Here is a 26500-nt window from a genome sequence, read left to right as displayed (position 1 = left end):
GGCGTACCGTCAACAGCTACCATCCACGTTTCTCTGCTGCCCCAGCAGCATTGCTCTCAGCCCTTCAACTGTTCACACATTTCATCTGGCCTCAGATCAGTTAGCTGCCCAGCTTCTTTAACTTAGTACCATATGTTGTCTCATTTAGGGATAAACTTCTGGCGACTCTGTGATCAGAATCTATCAGTGAGATTCACTAGGCTTTGCAGACTAAATTATCCATTCCAATTGAAACATATTCTTTCTTTTTGTGTTGAATGGTTAAGAAAAAGCCACTTTATACAACCAGGTGTTATTTATTCACTTGAACTTCTTTGTGTAAAGTGGCTTTCACTTAGCCATTATATTATGTCCAGCAAATTCCAGGAGAAATTTAGGAAGAGTGAGAGTTCGCATTGCTAATGGAGCAACGTTTGCTGTGCTAAACAGCAAGTTTCTAGATATTTATGTTGGCGGGTCATGTGTTTCAGATAATCATTGCTCATGTATTTTTCAGTTTCCTGTAAAGAAAACTGTTGTGCCGGCTTTGTCCGTCCTTCCGCTATTTTTCTGTCCGCCCTCAGATCTTAAAAACTACTGAGGCTAGAGGCTGCAAATTGGTATGTGGGTCATTCACCCTCCAGGCATCAGACATATCAAATTGCAGCCTTCTATCCTCAGTAGTTTTGATTTTATTTATGGTTAAAGTTAGCCATTAATCGTACTTCTGGCAACGATATAGATAGGCCACCACCGGGCCGTGGTTGAAGTTTCATGGGCCGCGGCTCATGCAGTATTATACCGAGACCACCGAAAGATAGATCTATTTTCGGTGGCCTTGATTATATGCTGTAGCGGCTGTAGAGAAAACTCATTGCGCCGAAGAAGCTCCGGCGCATTGTATACTCGTTTTTACATGGACAGGTTTCTTGTCAACCTTACCCGTATGGGGATAGTGCCGTCAGTGCACCTCACGCTGTGCACTGTAGGCATTACTTAAGGTTCTTTTGCAATGTCTCTTCGTCCCCTAACTACAACCCCCTTTCATTCCTTTTACTGTACCTCCGGTCACATTCTTTCTTCTAGCTTACTTTCTCCACCCTGTCCTAATAATTGTTTCATAGTGCAACTGCGAGGTTGTCTTTCTGCTACACCTTTCAAACTTTTCTACTCAATTTCGCTTCCAGCGCTGAATGACCTCGTAGGTTCCAGTACTTGGCCTTTGGCCTAAATTCTATATTCTACTTCAGCCTCAAATCACAATTGAACAGCAACCAGTGATGGTTTTCCTTCAAGAGAAATAACATTTGAACAGCAACCAGTGAAGTTTTTCCTTCAAAATAACATTTGAACAGCACCAGTGATGTCTTTCCTTCAAGAGAAATAACATTTGAACAGCAACCAGTGATGTTTTTCTTTCAAGATAACGCCTCGCAAAAACAGTTGACGATCGATTCAAAAGCTCCATTCATGCCGTAGTCCCGTGCATGAACTTTCTGACCTAGATGAGGACCAGCCCCTATTCTCGATACTTGCGTGCTACTCACTTTCCCTGAATGACGCTCGAAGTATCGACGCATAGGAAGACTCACCTGACTAGGAGAGGAGGCTCTTCTGACCAGGAGAGGAGACTCATCTGACCAGGAGAGATGACTCATCTGACCAGGAGAGAAGACTCATCTGACCAGGAGAGGAGACTCATCTGACCAGGAGAGAAGACTCATCTGACCAGGACCAGGAGAGGAGACTCATCTGACCAGGACCAGGAGAGGAGACTCCATCTGACCAGGAGAGAAGACTCCATCTGACCAGGAGAGAAGACTCATCTGACCAGGAGAGGAGACTCATCTGACCAGGACCAGGAGAGGAGACTCATCTGACCAGGAGAAGAAGAAGACTCATTTGACCAGGAGAGGAGACTCATCTGACCAGGAGAGAAGAAAACTCATCTGACCAGGAGAGGAGACTCATCTGACTGGTGGACGTGCTACTGACGAAGCTTCAGTGTAGGCGTAAATGAAACGACCTCCGTAGGAGAGTAGAGCCGTTAGTGAATCTAATGCGGTGCACCGTAGGCATTACCCAATTTTCTTTTCAGCGTCCCTTCCTTAGGCCCCTAGCTGCAACCCCTTTCGTTCCTTGTACTGTACCTCCGTTCATATTCTCTTTCTTCACCTTGCAAACCTTTTGGCTCTGTTTCATTTTCAGCGCTGAATGACTCATAATTTTGATGGAATTCAGTAGAATCGATTAAATCTAAGAATGGGAGATGGTCCAGGTTGTCGGGTACTAAAATATTCTCTTTGAAACAAAACTTAAACTCATCAGAAGACGGTGTTACGTGGCGTCAGAATAAAAAATAAGTACAATGCTGTATGAGCCGCAGCCCATGAAACTTTAACCACGGCCCTGTGGTGGCATATCATATACTGTTGCCAGAAGCAATGATTATGGCTAAATTTAATCGTACATAAAATAAACACCATTGAGGCTAGAGGGCTGCAATTTGGTATGTTTGATGATTGGGGGTGGACGATCAACATACCAATTTGCAGCCCTCTAGCCTCAGTAGTCTTTAAGATCTGAGGGCGGACAGGAAAAGTGCGGACGGACAGACAAAGCCGGCACAATAGTTTTTTACAGGAAACTAAAAGAACACTAGAAGTGAGAAGAATGCGAAAAGGAAAAAAAAATGGAATTCCAAGTTTTCTAAATAAATTCTGGGAGGAAAAACATCTCTTCATTCGTTTATTTGTCGGCATTATATATATATATATATATATATATATATATATATATATATATATATATATATATATATATATATATATATATATATATATATATATTTGATTAAATCAGTTTCAAGTTATATATCACACGGGTCATTAATATTGACGTTTCAGGAAGTGAATTAAAGTTATTTCGAGATTAAAATCAGAGGAGTTCCTGCTTGCCAAGCGGTTTGGAATGGGGAATGGAGGAATCTGGGAGAAGCTCTGCTGTGGAAATATCAGGCCAAGAACGAGAGAGAGAGAGAGAGAGAGAGAGAGAGAGAGAGAATTAATTTTCCAACAATCTATTTTTGTAGTTCGATGAAAATCGCTCTTTCTGATATTCTTAAGCGGTTCCTTTGATACCTTGAGACAGACTGGAAGCATGTTCACGGTGATATATAAAGCGTGTTTTATGTTATAGAACAAACGCATTTAATGTTAATTTCTTAAGATTCAAAGGATATCAAAAGTACGTTGTAATGTGATATACAGGTGCAGAATACAGAGGTTAAAGATCATTTAAGTATAACGGTATTATAAGCTATAATTCTTCGACGTGTGTTGTAATTGATTCCGTTGTATATGAGCCTTCCCCTTAAAACACAGTACGTAGCAGACCTAGCGTCGAAAGGCCTCGCAGCACTCCAGTGTTTCCGTTTCCTTCGTGGATTTTATCTTTATTCATATATTCATCACGTTCCATATTTTCGTGATTCAGTTATACTCATATATATATCACGGCTTCGTCAATGTCTTGGAAATAAAGTCGAAACCGGTCAGGACCTACACCCAGTCTCTTATTTTTCACCTGTGGTAATGTGTGATAAATGAATCACGTACAAAAGTGATGATAATCACACACACATACACACACACACACACACACATATATATATATATATATATATATATTATATATATATATATATATATATATATATATATATATATATATATATATATTTTAGCAGTGAATTAGAAAAAATAGGCTAGTTTCTCCAGAACATATACTGGCTCACCATACATAAGGTTCCTTTTCAAGCCAGTATCTTCACACATCAGTTTTTACTTAGGTCTCAACTTGGCAAGATTTGTGGAAAGATTTATATCCCCCTATGGAAGAGGGCGCAGAGGTTATCGTTAAAAGCTCTGAAATGGAGATAAATGACTGTAAGCTTCTGGAAGTTTGTATACAGATGTTCTTACGAGAACTTCGGGGATTGAAACGGATGTCAGTTCTGAAACTTGATTTTTTTTTTATCTCACTCTAGAAACAAGAATTACTAAGCAAGCCGTTTCACTGCTTGTAAACGTTCATAGTACTGTAAGTTGTATTTGCAATGCTTTTCAACGCGGTGCTTTGAGCGCTTATAATGTTCTATCGCTGGAATGCTTCTGAACGCTTGTAATATGTTGTAGCCGCAATTCTTCTAAACACATAAAATGTTCGTAACATATAATGCTTGTAAAAGTATATAAAGCAATCTTAGTTTTAATGTAACCAAAGCATCTTCTTTCATTCCCTGAGGAATCCTTAGGGGTTGAGGAACCTTAGGGGTGGCAAGGTGTGGAAGGGAGTAGGTGTCCTGGTGTTGACCTCGGGATTCTGCCCAACCAGCAGAGACTGACTGCTACTTGTTGACGTATCCGCCTTCCTTAGGTTTTCAAAAGGCGTTTCTTCTTCTTCTTCTTCTTCTTCTTCTTCTTCTTCTTCTTCACCTTACGCTGGGCACAATAGGACTCAGGAAAGATACGATTCTGTTTTTTTGTCTCCTTTCTTAGTAGAAACTTCAGATAGAAAGATGGAAACCTCAGATAGAAACCTCAGATGGAAACCTTAGATAGAAACTTTAGTTGGAAACCTCAGATAGAAACCTCAGATGGAAAGATGGAAACCTCAAGTGGAAAAGTCAGATGGAAACCTCAGATAGAAACCTCAGATGGAAACCTCAGATAAAACCTCAGATGGAAACCTCAGATAGAAAGATGGAAACCTCAAGTGGAAAAGTCAGATGGAAACCTCAGATAGAAACTTTAGTTGGAAACAAATAGAAACCTCAGATAAAAACCTCAAATGTAAAACCTCAGATAGAAAGATGGAAACCTCAAATGGAAAAGTCAGATGGAAACCTCAGATAGAAACTTTAGATGGAAACCTCAGATAGAAACCTCAAATGTAAACCTCAGATAGAAAGATGGAAACCTCAGATAGAAACCTGGATGGAAAAAATTGAAACCTCAGCTGGAAACTTCATAAAGAAACCTCGAATGAAAACCTCAGAAGAACCTACAGATGGAGACCCAGATAGAAACCTCAAATGTAAACCTCAGATAGAAACCTCGGATGGAAAGATGGAAACCTCAGCTGAAACTTAAGATAGAAACCTCGGATGAAAACTCAGATAGAAACCTCGGATGGAAAGATGGAAACCTCAGCTGAAACTTAAGATAGAAACCCGGATGAAAACCTCAGATAGAAATCTCAAATGTAAACCTCAGATAGAAACTGCAATTAGAAGCCTCAGATAGAAACCTCAATTAGAAGCCTCAGATTGAAACCTCAGATAGAAACCCTAAATAGAAACCAGATGAAACCCTTAGATGGAAAGGTTGAAACCTCAGATAGAAAGATTGAAACCTCAGATATAAACCTCATATAGAAACCCCAGATGGAAAGAGTGAAACCTCAGATCCTCAGATAGATACGTCAGCTGGAAACCTCAGATAGAAGGATAAAAACTCAGAAACCTCAGATAGAAACCGCAGGTGAAAACCTCAGATAGAAACCTGGGATTGAAACCTCAGATAGAAACTCCAGATCCTCAGATAGAAACGTCAGCTGGAAACCTCAGATAGAAAGATAAAAACCTCAGATAGAAACCTCAGCTGGAAACCTCAGATAGAAACCACAGACGAAAACCTCAGATAGAAACCTGGCATTGAAACCTCAGATAGAAACCTGATAAAACCCCAGTCGAAAACCGCAGATAGAAACCTGATAAAAACGTTAGACGGAAACCTCAGATAGAAACCCCCTCAGACAGAAACCTCAAAATCCCCAATGAGCTGGAGGGAGGTTTCCATCCACTTGCCCTGACAGTTGTCCTCTGCGAAGCGAACTCAGACGCACACTTTTCATGCTACGACGTTCGTCAAAACGGCAAATTTTGCCTCGTTCTACATCAGCTCTACGCAAATGGAGAGAGAGAGAGAGAGAGAGAGAGAGAGAGAGAGAGAGAGAGAGAGAGAGAGAAAATGTAGTCCCTAATTCCTTCTCCCAGTAACTTATGGTGTTTGAAGAACAGTGCTGGTAGTGGTGAGATAGGATGGCTGGTGGAAGTTGCTTCTGGTGGAGGTAGTGAGTGTGGAGGCGAGCGATCAATAGGTCCTACACTCTCTCTCTCTCTCCCCACCTCACCCCAGCACCTCTCTCTCTCTCTCTTCTCTCTCTCTCTCTCTCTCTCTCTCACGCAGGTTCAGTACCCCCTCCTTCCTGTAAACTCCGCCCCTTCCCCTCACTTTCATGCTGGTACGAGAGGGGAGAAGGCGGGAGGGGAGAGAGAGAGAGAGAGGAGGAAAGGAAAAGGGGAAGGGGGTGAGGACTAAATTTCCCCTCCCGCCTCCTCCTCCTCCTCCTCCTCCTCCTCCTCCTCCTCCTCCTCCTCCTCCTCCTCCTCCTCCTCCTCCTCCTCCTCCTCCTCACACCTCCCACGTCGATGGTCCAAGGTTTGGGACAGGTTCAACCTCAGTGGTTTAGTTTTTGGGAACGATTCGGGTGTTGTTGTGTTAATGCTTCGTTTATTTCGAGAATTCCCCCTTTTAAGTTATTGATCGCCTCCCCTTTTCTTTTTTGAGGGAGAGGGGGAAAAGCCTTCTCCTTTTAAAGGTGCCTCTTTTTTTTTTCGCCCCCACCCCCCATTTCATCAGCCTCGAAGAATCGGAATTATCCTTCGTTCTGAAAGTGCCTAGTGTGGAATTTTTTTTTTTTGCCGTCGGGATGTGGTTGGATAAAAATGGAAAATAGTTGTTGTTTTCAGCCCCTGAACACCTGAGTGTTGTTTTCTAGGTGTTGCAAAGATGCTTCTGCCTTAGTTCTACCTGGCCGTTGTGAGTGGTAATTATTGACACCTGATGTCAGAGTCTTAGTAGTTTAAGTGTTCATTATTTTAGACTGGAGAAAGCCAGGCGTTGGCTTTGGTAGTTTAAGTACCGTAATTAATGTGTAATTGTGAAAGACATTCGTTGGCTTTAGTGCATGGTGTGTAATTGTCTATATATTTCATCAAATCATTGAGTGGTTAAGAAACCCCCTTACCGAATTTTTGATGTGGTGTAAACTCCTCATTATTATCTAAATGTTATGAGTTGTAATATTTCATCTAACTATTTAGCAATGAATGAAAACCTCATCCAGGCTTCACGAACTGGTCTACGTCATAATATATTAAATGAATGTAGCGTAATGACGAAAAAAAAAAAATGACATGCGGTTCTGTTCCTTATTTTGTGTGGAGTGTCGAATATTACTTCGGCTTCCACGTTCTACGCAGTTGAACACAGTGGCCTCGACAGTCTTTCAGAATTCCGTGACCCACTTATTTCAGCTTACGCCGTGAAGCCCAGGAAGAGATCGCCGTGTTTTCCGAATGTCGGTGCTAAAAGTTCGTTCGTGTGTTTTTTCTGGCAACTCACTCTGACTTATGTAGTCGACTCCGTGGCGATACACAACCTTGACACATTGGCGGTGTTGTTACGTCTCTCTTTTTCTCTTCGTCCAGATGTTCCCTGTTTCATTGTGTGTGTATGTGTATGTGTTTGCATAGGGTTTCAGATCGTGTGTGTGTGTTTATATCTGTGGATGACATCTGGAAAAGGTTACTTTTTTTACGTATGCGTATGTATGTAGCTTATGTACATGTGTGTAGCTTATGTATGTACGTACGTAGCTAATGTATGTACATAGCTTATGTATGTATGTATGCATTTATGTAGCTTATGCATGTGTGCATTTATGTAGCTTATGTATGTATGTATTTACGTGTCCATTTATGCAGCTTTTTTATGTATATGCATATGTGCGTTTATGGACAGCTCCAGGAAAAGGTTTCTTTTTGTGTATTTATATAAAACTGTGCATCTGTGTAGAACTCCATAAAAGGGTTGTGTGTGTGTGTGTGTTGTGTATGTTGTGTATAAGCAACGGGGTCAGGACATATGTATGTATTTATATATGGTTCCAGCATAGAGGTGTTATGTTGTATGTGTAAGTATGCGTTTTATATGTGCATGTACAGCACACTGATGTTGATGTAAGCATATGTACTCTCTCTCTCTCTCTCTCTCTCTCTCTCTCTCTCTCCTCTCAATTCCAGTTTATCAGCTGCTTGAATTTCTGTGTATTTTAATTGTTGGATGTCAAGGTTATATTCCTTTCTGATCAGTTCCGTTGTGTCTTACTTTTTTTTTTCTTCCGCAAAGGACTCATTGGGTAGTTGAAGAACTACGGAGAATAACAGTTTCAAGCAGGATTAAGTATATATATATATATATATATATATATATATATATATATATATATATATATATATATATAAATATAATTTATATATATATGTGTGTTACCTTTATAATTATGTATATTACATATATATATATATATATATATATATATATATATATATATATATATATATATATATATATAAGCAATCAACACAATCACATGTGGAACAGAAAAACATTTCTGACTCACTTCGATCGAACCCAGGCCTTTCATTTGAAAGGCAGAGGCCAAGGCGCTTCGAACCGAATCACTTGTGTGGTTCGGTTGGCAGCGCCCTGCCATCAGTTGAAAGACCTGGGTTCGATCCCGGTGGGAGTCATAAATTTTTTATGTATGTGTGGGGGTAATATATTTTTCTCCGTGTAATTGGATCTATGTTATTGTTATTCGGCCCCAGCTTTCAATGAGGGTATTTCATGTAATTGACTGAGTTGCTGCACAGCAAACTGTGACTGGGAGGTTTCACCAGGTGGCTCATGCAATTGCCTTATATCCTGTGAAGTGGTAATATAACTGTGCCTATAGACCTGTTCCTCCGGAATGTTTCTCCGCTCTGTGGGCGAGGAACGACTTCGTTGAAATTCTCCCATTTGTGAAAGTGGTCATTAGTTGAGCTGGCTAATGGAAGGCTATTTTAATTCTATTTTTTAGTTTTCTGTAAAAGAAAACTTTTGTGCCGGTTTTGTCTCTCCGTCCGCACTTTTTTCTACCTGCACTTTTTCTGTGCGCCCTCAGATCTTAAAAACTACTGAGGCTAGAGGGCTGCAAATTGGTATGTTGATCATCCACCCTCCAATCATCAAACATACTAAATTGCAGCCCTCTAGTCTCAGTAGTTTTGATTTTATTTAAGATTAAAGTTAGCTGTAATTGTGCTTCTGGTAGCGACATAGGATAGGCCACCACCAGGCCGTGGTTAAGTGTTCTTGGGCAGCGGCTCGTACACCTCCGTAAGATAGATCTATTTTCGGTTGCCTTGATTATACGTTGTAGTGGCTGTACAGAAAACTCGATTGTTCTTCGGCGCATTTTCTACTTGTGTATTGTTTTATTATTAAATACGTAGCTGTTACAGCACTTGCTTTTCGAGTTCCCCAGCCTCTGGGACTTGGATTACGTTTCTCTCTGAGAGCTGGGATGAGGAAGGTAATTGCCGTCTTTCCTGATTATTGAGTGGACTCGCAAGAGAATCTTGCATGGCAGCATGTCAACCAAATTCATCTTTTCATTTGCATTGGTATCGTGATAAAGTTGAGTTTAATCACATGCCTTTGAGTTGTGAGAGTAATTCATACGCGTGTATAACTGATGTATTTTTTTTTTTATTAATTAAGGAGATCCACATAAATAGATAAATAGTATATACGGTGTAATTTTCGTCAGTCAATAAATCTATTACTTTTTTGAGGAGGGAGATTATATGGCAGTCTCTTCGAGTGATGAACATCGCTCTCTTCCGAGAGAGGAGGAGGGCTTTTGGGGGTCGGGGTGAGGGGTGTCTGGGGCCATTTTTCTGGATTAGAGAGCTCGTGGGGATTAATGACAAAATGTCATTCAAGATGAGGTTGATGAAGGATTGCTCGAGCGGTAGACCGCGATAGTATGAGAGCTACGTTCCATTCACTGTGCTGGATCACTGGAAAGGAGCCGGTAATATTATTTACCCGTAATATATATTCCGTGGGGGAATCCATCTTTTGGTGGTTCTCTCAAGCGGCCCTTCAATGACCTGGATTGCTGGAAGGTGGTCTGAAATAGTATTTACCCGTAATACTGTATAGGGGAAATCCAACTTCTTTTAATGATTCCTCCCAACAGTATCTGGTAGTACAATTGTATATGACCTCTGTCATGCACAGTGGGATGCCATCCATCACTGACATTAGGCCTGTTGATAGCAACTTGAACTGGGGGTTAATGTTGTGCCTGACTCTTGGGTGTGGGAAAAACGGATGTTAGACATGTTTAGAAGACGACGGAGGGGGCTGGAAATGTAGCGAGACTGGGTACGTGTGTAGATGCTTAGCTTGCTCTTATATGTGGAGAGGTTCCACGAAGGGGTTCCGGAAAGTTCACAGCCTCTGCTATTAAAACACGAAAGAATCTGTAATCCTGATACTACGAAACTGTGGAAACAGCTTTCATTCCGTGGAAGAGTTAGTCACGCCTTGTCCTGTCAAGAATGTGAACAGTCGTTCGTGCCCGGTGCCATCCACTATGGAACTCTTTCATCCCTCTAGGTATCAAACTGCGGAAGGATCTTTCATTTCTTTTTGCTGTCAGAGTGTACAAGAGTTTTATATGTCATTTATTACAGTCAGAAAGCAGAGGTCTTACATGGCCGTTACTATGGCGTTGTGAAAGTACTTCGTTCTTGTAACTGTAAGTCTGAATGAGTCTTTCTAACTTTGTTGTCAAGCTGTGGAAGAGTTGTTCACTGTTTTTCTAATAACTGATATATTTCTGTGGTTCCCTTTACCTTCTGATTCTTCTATCGAATGAACATCATATTCTTTGGAAGCTTGAATTTCAAGTCAGTGGCCCCTGTGGTGGGCTTGTTCCATACGAATATGGTTCATCTTCTATAATAATAATAATAATAATAATAATAATAATAATAATAATAATAATAATAGTCTTGTTAAAGAGAATGGCAGCATCGTTGGAATTGATTTTGTATGTGGGCTTTTCAAATCTGTTTGTTATTTTCTTCATCAGGGCTGATATATATTTGCTAATAATAACTGGCCGATGTTCATAGTCTGGGTCCGGAAATGGCTTTATGTAGGTTCATTTAATCTCACCAGATCAAATGAAGTTAAAATCGGCGTGGGTCGCCGTAGAGTTTAATAATAATAATAATAATAATAATAATAATAATAATAATAATAATAATAATAATCAGTAGCAAGCAGTGGAAGTCTTTCAGTCCCTTCACTACCAGACTGTTAAAGTGCGGAATAGCGACGCTGTCAATGCTATTGATGTACGTGATCGGAAGTGTAAATAAGGCAGTAATGCTACATGAAATAAAAGGCCAGCCGTCACTCTGGCCTTCGTTCTTTAATGACATTTCTCAAATGCTGTGTATTTTATTTACGTACTGGTTTATTGATTTATCGGTTTATTTGACAAATATCTATACTTTACTCTTATTGTATACCTTAGAGAAATATTTAGATTGCTGCATAGGTAATTACTCTTGTGTACCTAGGAGAAAAGTTTGGGTTCGTTATTGATAATTGAAGGAAATGTAAATAAAGTAAAAGGTAATTACGTTTGGCAGTGAGTCGAAAACCAGGAAACCAGTAACGAGATATGCTGATTTCTCCCGACCGTAGTACAAAATAAGCACGGATCTCTTTGTGCTTCTCGTGCTTGTAGCACAAAATAAACTTAGCTCCTCGGCCATTGTTAATTCATTTGAGAGGTAAGAAGTTTGGGGATGAAGCATAACGTGTCAGTAAGGAGTGAGCAATTCAGAATTATTCATTGCTCCTTGTGGCTGGAATAACGAATGGAATTAACAGAACGACACTCAGAGTGGGTACGCCTCTCTTGAATTGACCACCCCTCGTAGGCTAGCTAGTTTGGGCAGGTATTCTGGGAGGGGCCACATTCCCCCCACCACCCCCGACATAATTATGTATATGTAATTTTTCAAAACCAAACGGACATATATAGGTATGTCTGTGTATTTATCTATACACAATTTTTTCTAACACTGGAATTGTTCCCCCAAAACATGGGTGGTTCTAGGGAGAGAGAGAGAGAAATGACATTTTCAGCTCTTAAGCGATCAGCCTTAGGTGAAACCTGAGTACAGAAAAATTCTTCAATGTTAGTTGATTCCTACACATACACAGCAGGCTCATCAGTAGCAAATCGAACCCCCAAAATCGCACTATGTATACACACACACACACATATATATAGATGGGTGTGCGTATATATATATCTGCGTGTGTGGGTCACATAAGTTATTCTTCCTGAAAAAAATCACACATACGAAGCAGTGCCACATTTGACAAAAAGATTCGCTTGAAGCCATTCTATTCTTCCATTGGCCCTCTGGGGCTAGCCAAGAGGGGCGTGGGGAGGGTATAATGCCTAAATCCTCGCCCGGGCTGTTATTTCGGTGCGTGGCCATCCGCGATAAAAACTGGGACGTGAGGGATACCTGGACAGGCCGTAACATCAGGTCCTGAAGATATTGATGTCGATAAAAGTGATGATGGAATGGCCTTAGAGGACCCTGGGAGTGGGGAGGGCGCTGCCTCCTCCTCCCCTGCGGGTGGCCGCAGGAGACAAATGGGAAATGCAACCTGAATTACACTCGTCCCTTGGAATTATTGGCGTCCTAAAAAGGGAGGCAGGACTGCTGCCGTCTAGGTGTCTGTTTTTGTCTTTTTTCTCTCTCTCTTTTTCTGAGAGAGAGAGAGAGAGAGAGAGAGAGAGAGAGAGATAGTTTAATTTAATTATTTCATCAAAGCCATGCATAAACGTTTTAGTACTGAAGGAAGTCGATAACTCTTCTGCCTGTGGTGTGAGATTCTCTCTCTCTTTTCTCGAGAGAGATAGTTTAGTTTAATTATTTCATCAAAGCCATGCATAATCTTGTTAGTACTGAAGGAAGTCAATAACTCTTCTGCCTGTGGTGTGAGATTCTCTCTCTCTCTCTCTCTCTTCTCTCTCTCTTCTTCTCTCTCTCTTCTCTATATATATATATATATATATATATATATATATATATATATAAATGTATATAGATATATATATGAGAGAGAGAGAGAGAGAGAGAGAGAGAGAGAGAGAGAGAGAGAGAGAGAGAGAGAATGTTTTTGTGTCGACCTCGGTTAATTTGCTGCAAATCTAGAGAAGAGGCAAGGACTGGCGTAGGAGATTGACAAGTCTTCGACTGGGCCTCGGGACTCCTTTGGGAAATCTCGAGAAAGATTGAAAGTCTGTTTTCTGCCGTTCCAGATGATGGGACAAGCAGAGTTCGCGACGGGAACAAACCATTCTCGATGTTACATAGATGCGAATTTTTACGTCCAGATTTTTTTTATTATTGGTTCACAAATGAAGTCAAGCGCTGATACAAAATTATTTCAAAGAAAAATACGAATGGTTTCTAGTTGAATTGAATATTTCCAATACGTTGCAGGAGGCAGTATTAACTCAGAAGGTTCCTTTGTCCAAAATAATGTTCTTTTTTGTCAAAATCGAATTTTGATTTAAATATATGATATCATGGCGAAATATCTCTACAATTCTCCTGTGAGAATCTGACACACAAAATTAACTGTAAGGAAACCAATTAAAGTATACGGTTTGTTCCTCTCAAGCCCCACAGGATGAATTTAGGATTCAGTCTGAGAGAGCCTCGTGCCCCTGACATTCTTGAGAGAGGAGAGAACGCTTATTACTCTCAGGGGAGTAACCAGCACAGGAAAACGCTTCGGCTACAGATACAAGGAACCGCTTTATAACGGCTACATCAGCACTCCTCAGTCCCTCTGGACACTATAACCTGAGGCTTGCCGAATGGCACTGCAGGAAAAGATGGCCGAATTTGCATTCAGGAAAAGTTTCGTCTCGTGCTCTTATTCGGCTGTTCCTTATGACTGGTTCCTCATTGGCCGGGTTGGTACTGTTCTGCAGGGCCCGCGTTCGATTCTCCGACCGGCCAACGAAGAATTGGAGAAATTTATTTCTGGTGATAGAAATTCATTTCGTCATAATGTGGTTCGATTCCACAATAAGCTGTACAGTAGGTCCTGCTGCAGTAGGAGAGCTGTTAATCAGCTCTCAGTGGTCTGGTTAAACTAAGATATAATTATTATCTTCCTGCCCTCGTCCAGGCTTCAGAAAATGCCATGCCTTCCGATTCTCAGTGTAGTATTTTCGAATGATATTGCCATTGATGGCTGTGAAACAGGTGTCGGCATTATTGGAGCAACACAGCCCTGATCAACTTGGGTTCATGGAAATGTGATCATCAGACTTGTTAACTTTTGAGCTCTAGCAGTGCTTGGTCACTTCATGCACATCTTCTTTAATATCGTGGACTCTGCGCGATGCAGCAGGACAGGTGTTGTCCTATAGAGCACTATCGCAGCTCGCATGTCCAAACAGCTGGGATAATAAGTGGTTTGGTAATGCACATAAACAGCTGCAGAACATGTAATTAAGGACGCAGGCTGCATTTAGGAGTAAATTGCAGAATGTTTTTGGGATGTCGTTGCTCGTCCTGGTTCGAGACTAGTAAGGTAGCGTAAATGTGTGTGTGTGTATAGTATACCATTTCTGATGATTATGTTCATCTGTGCTGTTTCTATGTTAAACACCTGAATTGACCGACGTTTCCCGTTGGGTCGTTGTATCATTAACGAGCAACTTAGCGTTAGACGAAATCATTTTTTAGTTTTCCGTAGAAGAAGACTATTGTTGCGGCTTTGTCTGTCCGTCCGCACTTTATTCTGTCCGTCCTCAGGTCTTAAGAAATACTGAGGCTAGAGGACTGCAAATTGGTATGTTGATCATCCACCCTCCAATCACCAAACATGCTAAATTGCAGCTGTCTAGCGTCAGTAGTTTTGATTTTATTTAAGGTTAAAGTTAGCTATAATCATGCTTCTGGCAACGATATAGATAGGCCACCACTGGGCCGGGTTAAAGTTTCATGGGCCGCGGCTCATGCAGCATTATACCGAGACCACCGAAAGATAGATCTGTTTTCGGTGACCTTGATTACACGCTGTAAAGGGCTGCACAGAAAACTCGTTTGCGCCGAACGAAATTCGGCGCATTTTTTCCTTGTTCAATATTAGCTATCCCAAAGATATTTTGTCATAGGCGATAATGCCCTCCGGTCAGTCCACTGAACAAGGAAATCCCACAAAAACAGCTGTCTGTTGCCTTAACAGGTTCATAGACTAATTTTTTTTTTAAGTAAATCACTGTATTATTCTAAAGCTGGTGGGCCACAAGGCCTTTCCAGATGGGTCATGAGACTTCCAAAGTTGATAATGAGGACACAAACAACTTACATGAATATTCTCTTGGTGTATTCCATTCACCGCATCTGCGTTAAAACGATGAAAATTAATTTTCCGTCCTCCCATATGGAACGGGATAACTCAATTAACTTTTTGAAGAAAATTACGGTCAGAGAGAACTGGTTGAATGCCTTTCAATCCATACACTTGGAAAGCTTAAAAAAAAAAACCTTTGGACTTCAAAAGGCTGAAAACCCTGGAACAAGTGCTTGTAGTACTGAGTATTTCATCCCAGCCTCTTCCAGGATCCTCAGTTCATCAATGGAGTGACGGATAGAACGAAAGGATATAAAGTAAGGCGAGGCAAGGAAAAAAAGAAAACACGATCAAAAATGAAAAGATCAGTTGGGGATGAGATCGTTTATGAAGACGGAGGGCTTCTTTTTTTTTTTTTTTTTTTTTTTTTTTTTTTGTTCCTCCCACCCCCAAAACAGAACTTTTTATATTTCTTCTTTTCTTTCCGTTCCTCTAATGAACAGGAGGAGAGAGTTAATCATTTACGAGAAGAAAAGACAGGTTTTTTTCCCTCCATAGGCGTTCATTTCCCTCCCCCCCCCTCAGTTTTAATAAGGAGGTGAAGAGCCTTTGGGGGCTTTAGGGAGACAAAGCGTGCGCTTAACGACGAGTACCATTAACTGCAAGTAACCCAGGCAGACGCACGCGGGCTTTTGGGGTGGGGGGCGGAGAAGGGATGGGAAGAGGGGCAGGGGGTGATAGGTGTTTATGGCCTGAAGGGGTGGGAATTTTTTTGTATATCATATATATTTTTCTCTGCTTTTAGCCCTGAAGATGGGATTTGTATTCCCGAAACGTTGAAAAGGAAATGGAATTTATAACTCGAAATGCTGAAAATTCTGTTGGCAATATTTTTCCTAATATATATATATATATATATATATATATATATATATATATATATATATATATATATATACTGTATATATATATATATGGAAAAATAATAATAATTATTATTATTATTATTATTATTATTATTATTATTATTATTATTATTATTATTATTATTAGGTTAGAATGATACTGAGACCAAGTGAGCTGTAATATGCTACCCTATGCAGTAAAGTATGTACATGGTGGTCAGTCGACGCAAGAAGGTTGCAGCGTTTAGTGTGCAGAGGAGGAGAATAATGAGAAGATATTAGACAAAATATTCATCCTCACGTAAATAATGTAAGCTAACCCCTTACCGAGGTCTAGAGACCCTCACTTCACCGGGGTTGACCCCCTTCTCTCTCTCTCTCTCTCTCTCTCTCTCTCTCTCTCTCTGTATAAGTTCAAGGATAATCTTTATGAATATTTTGAACGAAAAGAGTATATTCTCTCTCTCTCTCTCTCTCTCTCTCTCTCTCTCTCTCTCTCTCTCTCTCTCTCTCTATAAATTCAAGATATTCTTTGTGAATATTTTGAACGAAAAGAGTATATCTCTCTCTCTCTCTCTCTCTCTCTCTCTCTCTCTCTCTCTCTCTCTCTCTCTCTCTCACACACACAGAATCGTCGCTTCAATTACTGCATATAGCGCGCTGGCAAGGGGGCGATTCTCATTAGTATAAAGGAGGCTGTCCGTTGATTGGATAAATTGTTCGTCGGGAAAATTCTCCGCCGAGGAAAGAACATAGGAAAATTTTCCAGTGACTGATGAGGCTTATTGTCATCTGTTCTTTCCTCGAGGAGAGAGAGAGAGAGAGAAAAGAGAGAGAGAGAGAGAGAGAGAGAGAGAGAGAGAGAGAGAGAGAGAGAGTCTTCTCAGTCCGGTTATTCTGTAGATGAAGTAATTGTTATATATATCGGTTCGCCTGAATTTAGTACTGCGGCGCCGTCTTTTTTTTTTTTTTTTTTTTTTTTATACCTGACTGATGGCATACCAGTAGAATTGTGCATTGCAGTATATTATGTTGATTTGTGACCTCTCTCTCTCTCTCTCTCTCTCTCTCTCTCTCTCTCTCTCTGTATAAATTCAAGATTAACATTTGTGAATATTTCGATCGAAAAGAATCTCTCTCTCGCTCGCTCTCTCTCTCTCTCTCTCTCTCTCTCTCTCTCTCTCTCTCTCTCTCTCTCTCTCCGTGTACGAATTCAGGATTAACATTTGTGAATATTTCGAACGAAAAGAATCTCTGCCTCTCTCTCTCTCTCTCTGTATATATATATATATATATATATATATATATATATATATATATATATATATATATATATATATATATATATATATATATATATATATAAAGTTGAAGACTGGCTTTTGTGAATACCGTGAACAAAAAGATTCTCTCTCTCTCTCTCTCTCTCTCTCTCTCTCTCTCTCTCTCTCTCTCTCCGTGGCGGTTCACTTTGAATGGAAAGTCCCAAACAACCGAGACATTTTTTGGACCGGAGAGATCTAGATAGATCTCGAGTCGAGAAATGTTGACACGGCTGACGGTATCTAAAAGCCTGATAAAGGGACGGCGGCCCTGAGACCTGTTTACTTATAATTCCAATCATAATATCATCGGTATCTGAAGGCATTTGGAGGAGTTAGGCGGGGTAGGGCGGGCCCCTTACCCAAATACGCCCCTGGGATACTGAACGAGAAGGCCATGCCGCTGGTTAGAAGGATATACTTTGACGTGGAGAGATGAATGGGGAGGGGGTGGGAAGTGTACCAAGATCAGGGAAATCAGAAGCATTGAGAGAGTCCGTGGTCGAGGAATGCCTCCTCCACAGCGTGAAAGTAACATTTACGTGGTATGTTGAAGTTGAGCAAACTGTACATTGAGAGAGATTGAGTGAGAAAAAGAGAGATAGGGGGAGAGATTTAAGGAGAGAAAGAGTGGGAGAGAGATTGAGAGAGAGAGAGAGAAATTGAGTGAGGGAGAAAGAGAGAGTGGGGGGAGATTTAGGGAGAGGAAGAGGGAGAGATTGAAGAAGAGAGAGAGAGAGAAAGACAGACAGACAGACAAAGAGATAAAGAGAGAGAGAGAGAGAGAGAGAGAGAGGACAAAAGTGACATATTCATTCTAATTAAATTTAACAGTCGGATACGTATCTTATTTGACAATCAAGGTGCACATTTTACACGTAAGACGCACCTTTCAACGGAGAAGGTAACTAAATTATTTAACTAAGGATCTTTTCGGTATCTGAATGTTTCACGAGAAATCTGCGCTGTCGTATTCAATTCCCACGTCAAGATTGATCCTTTAAGTATGAAAAGAAACTGTAGATTATTTGTGTATTAGCTGATGTTATCAGGTCGTGAGACCCAGGCCATAAGCTATTTTCACTAATACTTCTATTCTTTTGTATATGTTCCTACTTGTATTCATATGAATAAAGTTTTCAGTTTGAATTTAAAGCTTGAGAAAAAGCTGCAAATTCGATTCCTTTAAAAAAGCTGCAAATTCGATTCCTTCGTCTGACTAAATGTGTTTTTTGTAAACTTGACAATTATCTTCGTGCAATCAGCTTGAACTTTAAACCGGGGTATTGAAGATTTACTACGGTGCCTTGATTAATTTTCCTCTTTTTTCTTCTTAGTAGGCCACCGAAAATAGATCTTTCTTTTTCGGTGGTCTCGATATAATGCTGTATGAGCCGAGGCCCATGACACTTTAACCACGGCGCATCCCTTTATCGTTGCCAGAAGCACGGTTATGGCTAACTTATCTTTAAATAAACTACTGAGGCTAGAGGGCTGTAATTTGCTATGTTCGATGACTGGAGGGTGGATGATCAACATACCAATTTGCAGCCCTCTAGCCTCGGTAGTTTTTAAGATCTGAGGGCGGACAGAGAAAAGTGCGGACGGACAGACAAAGCCGACACAATAGTCTTCTTTTACAGAAAACTCAAACTTTTATGAGATTCTGCAGTTCGTCACTCCTGTCTCCTCGAAATCTCGCCACTATCTAATTCGGCCTCGTCAGTTTTCGTGGAGTCAGGTCCTATAAAGGTTGACCTCGGGTCTTTATATATATATATATAGCACAGGCGTAGGTGTCCATGTTCAGAAGTCTCTTACTTATGACCTTTCCCCTCGGCTCCTTCAATTCATGTTCCACATTTTTGCCTTCCTGCTAATCTCTGCTACCCCACTCGTTCTCCAGGTCTCTCGCTTTCTTCTGATTTTTTCGTCAGTTTCTGTTTTTTCGGATTTCCTAATAATTGATCTCCTCGTTCTGTATTTCTCATTTCCGCCTTTCGATTGAACACCATAACATTCTTTGGAAGATTGAATTTGAAGTCAGTGGCTCGTTCCATATGAACAGGGTTCTTCATCTTCTGAATAATAATAATAATAATAATAATAATAATCCGGCAGCTCAGGTCTTGAAGGAATAACAAAAAGAGAAGACTGAATTTGGCCTGTTTCAGGATCTTCACGCCAGCGTCTACCTGTCTATTTCGCCCGATGTGTTTGAACACACTGAATTCTAACCTTTTACATTTGTTGTGGATGCATTCTCGCCTTTGATAGACCGTAATTTAAAACAGCAAATACGACTGAAAGTTTGCTTGTGTGGCAATGTCGTGGTGTTTACCAAGGGCGTCATGTACGGAGGTTTCCTTCCTGGCAATTTCCCTTACATATTTTGGGGAGCTTTCGTTCTTCCTACCTTCCTCTCGACAGGTTTAAATGGGAAGTCCTCTCTCTCTCTCTCTCTCTCTCTCTCTCTCTCTCTCTCTCTAGCATAATATTAGTCCTAATTTACAGTTTACTTCTCTTTTTCATAGCACTTAAGTCCTACATAATATTAGTCATAATTTGTAGTTTACTTTTCATAACACTTAAATCTCCCAGATTATATTAATCCTAATTTGTAGTCTACTTTTTTTCATAACACTTAAGTCTCCTACATAATATTAGTCATAATTTGAAGTCTACTTCTTCGTAACACTTAAGTCTCCTAGATAATATTGGTCATAATTTATAATCTTCTTCTTTTTCATAACGCATAAAAGTCGATATATACACAATAACGATGAAATTGGGAAAAGAGCATAAATAGTGGCAACTTTGTGAATAGGTTGTTAGCTGAAAGTTCCCAGACGGGAAGCTCTAAAAACCGGTGAAAACTTCAGCAGTATTTGTAGATGGAGGCAGTTTAATTTGGGTAACCTGTTATCGAGGGTAAAGTTATGGAGGGGAGGGCGGGTGGGAATTGAGCTTTGGGAGATGGTATGATGAATGGCATCACGAATGCAGCTACGGAAGTGAACGCAGTTGATGGAAGCACGAGAGAAAACGTGGATTGTGTTTACATTCAGTGTTGAGCAGGTTCCCTTTGCTGTGTCTGTATTCAGAGAAAATATAAGACAGTGGGCATATTACTTATATATATATATATATATATATATATATATATATATATATATATATATATATATATATATATATATATATATATATATATATGTGTGTGTGTGTGTGTGTGTGTGTATGCATATAAATATAATGTGCGTATTTATGACATTCCACGATTCTGGATGTTTAACAGAAAATCATTAATATATTGTAATAGGTCTTGGTTGTTGAATTTCGAAAATACATTAAAATTGTGCACGGCATTTAAAACTAGTAGTACTTATCATAATATTATTATTAATTACCATACGGTAGTTTTAGCTTTTAAATGATTCTCCCACGGCACTGAATTCCCTTACAGATTTCTCTGGCGTTTTGTAAATCTTTCCTTTTATTTTCACATCTCATCGAACCTGCTACACTTCTTTCCACGAACAGTGATAACCGTTTAAAGAGAGAGAGAGAGAGAGAGAGAGAGAGAGAGAGAGAGAGAGAGAGAGAGAGACAGAGAGAGCGTGGGCTGCCTCAGAGTTTTGAGTCGGCCATATTGGCCTCCGATGCTGGGCAGTGCATGCCTAATCGATAAGCATGAATAGTGGAGTGATTGCAGTTGCTGGTTTGTCGGGGGTGGGGAGAGGGGTTTTCGGGGAGGGGAAGAGGAGGGGAGGGAAGGGGAGGGGGCGGGTGTTGGTCTGCTCCTTTGTTATTCAATGAGCCCTAAACCCAAATCCTCCCACCCCACCCACCCCTCACTCTCTCTCTCTCTCTCTCTCTCTCTCTCTCTCTCTCTCTCTCTCTCTCTCTCTGTATAAATTCAAGACTAACCATTGTGAATATTTTAAAGGAAAGAATTATCTCTCTCTCTCTCTCTCTCTCTCTCTCTCTCTCTCTCTCTCTATGAATTCAAGACTAACCTTTGTGAATATTTTCAACGATAAGAATCTCTCTCTCTCTCTCTCTCTCTCTCTCTCTCTCTCTCTCTCTCTCAAAACTAAATTTGCAATCATGAATCTTTTAAGCAAGCAGGTAACAGTGTCTTGGCCACTATAATAAGAACCAGCTAAAATATCAGACATTCTTCTGACATTGAACGGATTGGGAAAAAGATTTAAGCTTATTTTCCATGAATACCTTTTACTTTTCTGAAAAGAAAACTATTGTGCTGGCTGTGTCTGTCCGTCTGCACTTTTTCTGTCCCCCTCAGATCTTAAAACTACTGAGGCCAGAGGGCTGCAAATTGGTATGTTGATCATCCACCCTCCAATTCATCAAACATACCAAATTGCAGCCCTCTAGCCTCCTCAGTAGTTTTCATTTTATTTAAGGTTAAAGAGAGCTGTAACTGTGCTTCTGGCAACGGTGTATGATATGCCACCTCAGGCCGTGGTTAAAGTTTCATGGGTTGCGGCTCGTACAGCATACCGAGACCACCGAAAGATAGATCTGTTTTCGGTGGCCTTGATTAAACGCTGTACAGAAAACTCGATTGCGCCGAAGAAACTTTTGCGCATTCTTTTTACTTGTTTTATGTTATATCGTTTTGGAAAACCGAAGTTAAAAAGGACAGCTTGCGTTTTGAGTTTCACTCTCCTGAGTTTTTAAAGTGGTCATTTGCATTTTGAGTGTGTACTTGCTTTATCATCGTTATATTCAGTTACACAAAAGACAGGTTCATAAGGGTGTGTTTGTATGTATGTATGTATGTATGTATGCATACGAGGGATATTTCATGAATATATTCGCATACGCAGTCTTCTTTGATTTTGTGTGTTTTGATATCCAATAAAACTCAGTTACGCTATTTTGGAATTTAATCTTTTCAGTGAAGATTCTAGGTTTCATTATACTACTAAATATAGGAACAATACATAGCATTTGTCTAACGACGTAGCCATTCAAGCTTGGATATTCATAGGAGTTTGTTGGGAATTTTTAACCAGTTATCCGAAGCAGTTTTTCGTGGGAATAGCCTGGGATAGCGTAATTCATCTTGTCTGATATTCTCAAATGATGAAGAAATGTTTTGTGTCTGTTAATCTCTAAGATTTGTTCGCTTGTATAGATACATTCTTCTTTTGCATGTATTTCTGATTATGATCGAAGATTCCTTTTCTTAAATCTGGAATTAAATGGCTTCTATTCTAAAATCCATGGAAATATATATATATATATATATATATATATATATATATATATATATATATATATATATATATTATTTGTATTTATATTTATGATTAAATACAAAAATCATTTAGGAAAGAGTAACAATGGAGTACTGCAAGGCCTTTCGACTACTTGTCCTTTCTTTAGCAGATTGCTAAGTAAAGGACAAGAAGTCGAAAGGCCTTGCAGTACTCCATTGTTTCTCTCCCTCGTGGATTTTGTCTTTACTTGTGTTCATCACGTTCCATATTTTGTGACTCAGTTATACAGATATATGTATATATAAATTGCTGACTCACATCAGGATCGAACCCAGGTCTTTCAGTTGAAAGGCAAGGACGCTGTCAGCAAAACCACAAGTCACAGGGAAAAGACGCTTGTATGAGGCAGTTAGGCTACCCAGGTAAAACCTTAGGTACAGCCGTACTTAGGTTCCAACTTGTTATGACTTATGTGGCTTTGTTTCAAGTGTCCTTGCCTTTCAGCTGAAAGACCTGGGTTCGATCCTGGTGTGAGTCAGAAATTTATTTCTGTTCCACACGTGGATTAGTGTTGATTATTTATATATATATATATATATATATATATATATATATATATATATATATATATATATACCTCTCACTTTTATATATTTTTTGGGCTAGGCAAATGACTGACTTGTACGAATCAATATTTTTATGATTTATGAGCACCCACACTCAGAAGATTATCTTTTGACTAAAGATTTCCCATTAATGTATGAAGCTTTCACCATACATTGCCATTTTTTGTTTACACACTGTCCATGTTACTTGTTTCGCCAGTGTCTTTAAATTTATACGAGTGACGTGTATACCTATTTATGGGTCTTAACAGGAAACCAATTAAGCACATTTCTATAAACCTTTATTTTTTTAATCGACGTTTGTTTTGTCGCGTTCGGCTTCAGGCACGAAGGAGTGACCCTCCTCTCCCAAAAGGTCATAAGGCATAGGCTTAGAGCAGAGGTTCTTAACCGGGGGCGTTAGTAATTTCCAGGGGATGGCAGAGCCGTAGGGAAAAATTAAAGATTCTCTAAATATATCGTTATTCTTAACAGTCAACCACGCATTCATTCAAGACCTAGTAGCTTAGAAGCAGTGTCATATATCTCACTAATTTATTCCTTAAAGAATAAAAACACAAGTCCTCTTTCTCTCTTTTTCTTCATTTTCCTTTAAATCTGGGAGGGAATCTTGCTCATAGATGCAAGGGTGGGGGAGGGCGTGGAGGGGAGGACCAACTCTCAGAGGGGGCGTGGTAATAAAAAGGTTAAGAACCACTGGCTTAGAGAGAGAGAGAGAGGAAAAAGTTCATTAATATATCCCATCAAGCATTGACGATTCTGCTAGTTTTTAGCATGCCTAACCAACTCCCCCACCTCCCCCTCGGCCATCCATTGTGGGGAATTGCATCAATCTAATAAACACTCGCCGAAAAGAATAGCTCTACCGGCCTTTAAATCTTCTATTAGAAAGGTTAGGCAATCCACCGCATTATGTAGCCAGAAAGGTCATGGCAGCCAGCAGTGTTGGGGTAGGGGGTGGGGTATGGGAAGGGCGTGTCTGTGGTAGATCATATTGATTCTGGTCTTTGTAATTATGAACCCAACACGCCCCCACCCCAGCCCCGTCAAAAGCTGAAAGGTAATCGCAGAGATGTATAAAGATTATTTTCGTGGCTGAGATTACGTTTTGGGATAATACTGGTTTTCGTGGAATGTGGAAACGTTGGGTAAAGAACGTTTTTTTTTTTTACCATGGATGATAATGCGTGTTTGTCAGCCTACTGAGCTGATTACCTGTTGAATGTTGTATTTGCACATAGTCATGAATATATGTATATACAGTATATATAATCTGTATATATATATATATATATATATATATATATATATATATATATATATATATATATATATATATATATTTATATATCTATATATATGTATCTATATATACATATATATATATTTATATATATATATATATATATAATATATATATATATATATATATATATATATATATATATATATATATATTTATATTTTATATACATTTATATATACATACATAAATTCATATGTATATATATATATATATGTATATATATATATATATATATATATATATATATATATATATATATATATATATATACATACATGTATACATACATACTTCCACACACACATACTGTACATACTTACATACATATCCATATATTTGAAAACGGTTGATAGAATACCAACTTAACTCGATAATGAATGTAAACAGACTTTATCTGTGGTGTAATAATGGCCACCTCTTCTCTTTTCAGGGGGCCGAGGGCGAACGCGCACTTCTTTCACTTGGTGACCCCCTTTTCTCGGACGAGGTAAGTTGCTTCTTGACCTTTTTCGAAAACAACCTTAATTCTCCTCCTTCGTCGTTACGAGGAAAGCACTTGGAAGCATTGGCGTTGCAGTGATGCTCTCACAGAGGATACTGTTAATCACGCCTGGCGTGCCGCGTTCTGGAACTCACGCGCATAAATTGGAATGTGTGTTAGGAGTGCTTTCAGATTTAGGAGCCCCAGGCATTAGGCAAAAAAAGTATTATACACACACACACACACACACACACATATATATATATATATATATATATATATATATATATATATATATTATATATATATATATATATATATATATATATATATCTATATATATATATATATATATATATATATCTATATATATATATATATATATATATATATATATATATATATATATATATATTAAATACCTTGGATTCTGCAAGTGGTTTGAGGAAAAGACTTTTTTCCTGTCCGCCCTCAGATCTTAAAGACTACTGAGGCTAGAGGGCTGCAAATTGGTATGTTGATCATCCACCCCTTCAATCATCAAACATACCAAATTGCAGCCTCCTAGCCTCAGTAGTTTTTATTTTTTAAGGTTAAGAGTTAGACATAATCGTGCGTCTAGCAACGATAGAGGATAGGCCATAAAAAGTTTCATGGGCCGCGGCTCATACAGCATTATACAGAGACCACCGAAATATAGATATGTTTTCGGTGGCTTTGATTATACGATGTACAGAAAATTCGATTGCGCTGAAGAAACTTTCAGTGTTGTAAGGTAAAGTATTCTGCTTTGTGATCAGTTGTTATAAACTTTGCCAATATATTTATTTATCTATATATATGTATATACATATATATATATATATATATATATATATATATATATATATATATATATATATATATATATATATAAATATATAAATGTATATATATAATATATATATATCTATATATATTGTATGCATATTCCCTCGTTTTTTCCTAGAATGATAAGGTACCTTGAAGAATCAGTTAATCTCCCTTTCATGCTTATTATTTTATCAAAGTAAAGATCGGAAGCGTCCATTTCTTTGCCATTAACACTGATCATTCTACTCTTTTTGTTTTGTGTTGGTGTCCATTAAAATCTTAGTCAAATCACGTAGTTGCTAAAGATTGTGGATGCCCAAAGTACAACAGTTTCTAAAACAAAATCTACTCATGTTTCGATCTGAAATAAGTCACTTACATTTCCTGTAAACAGAGTGAG

The 26500-nt window shown here is 39.2% G+C and overlaps 1 pseudogene; it reads left to right on the top strand.

Annotated features, from left to right (window-relative positions):
- Nucleotides 1-26500, top strand: part of LOC136849140 (protein turtle-like) — a 553559-nt pseudogene that overhangs the window by 238196 nt on the left and 288863 nt on the right.

Source organism: Macrobrachium rosenbergii, chromosome 1, assembly GCF_040412425.1.
Source record: "Macrobrachium rosenbergii isolate ZJJX-2024 chromosome 1, ASM4041242v1, whole genome shotgun sequence".
NCBI lineage: Eukaryota > Metazoa > Arthropoda > Malacostraca > Decapoda > Palaemonidae > Macrobrachium > Macrobrachium rosenbergii.
This window is presented reverse-complemented; position numbering and strand designations above follow the sequence as displayed.